The sequence below is a fragment of the Micropterus dolomieu genome, linkage group LG23, assembly GCF_021292245.1.
Source record: "Micropterus dolomieu isolate WLL.071019.BEF.003 ecotype Adirondacks linkage group LG23, ASM2129224v1, whole genome shotgun sequence".
NCBI lineage: Eukaryota > Metazoa > Chordata > Actinopteri > Centrarchiformes > Centrarchidae > Micropterus > Micropterus dolomieu.
Window position 1 is genome coordinate 31,573,274 of NC_060172.1, and position 909 is coordinate 31,574,182.

The window sequence follows — 909 nt, forward strand, 5'->3', positions numbered from 1 at the left end:
GCAGAAGATATAGAGTTCCACTGTGCAAACTAAACCGGTATAAAAATTCTTTTGTTCCTGTGTCTACACGTATGTTGAATAACAGTCTATCTTATTAATTTTAAATTTGTAAATTAATTGTCTTTCCTCTTTTTATACTTGTATATTGTATATTTCTATGTACATGCAGCAACCATGCAGTCCAAAACAAATTTCCTTTCGAGGACAATAAAGTATACTACTACTACTACTACTACTACTTTGACTTTTAGATTTATTTGATTATTTCAAATCAAAAGATGTGCAACAAGACTGCAGTAAAACAATCAATTTCTTCAGAAATGTAGTCGTCCTTAAGCTTGCTTTCAAAAATTCTACAGCAAAAGTGCATGTACAAAATGTACATACATTAATATAAAGTGCATAACAAACAAAATACTCAAAAGCTACATTATTTCAGTTGAAGCAGGAGTTGGGAAGTGCCTGTGGCAGCATGACAACAAGTAAGGGTGCATTGAAGGGTCAAAACAGTAGCAGCCAAAGATCTTTTTAGCAAAGATTCTTTGGTAACAGCACCAGTGACAGAGTAAAATAAGAATATCTGACACATGCGTTTAACCCGAATAACACAATTAAAACGTCCTTAATCTCATCGTGATTAATGCGTTAATGCTGACAGCCCTAATAATTATGTTATAAAATATATTATTATATATTATGGACACTGTTTAACTTTGGTGCCTTCATTGTCATTCAGATTGCCTACATAAAATGACCTAGGTATTAAACTCTTCTAGAAGTGCATCTCAAGAAGTAGTTGTTCCCCAGCACACGGTACAATGTGCCGCTGCTCAGGCTGTACTCAAACATGTTGGTTCCACTGTAGATGTACGTGAAACCTGGAGAACAGAAGCTCACTGTTAGTTTCTG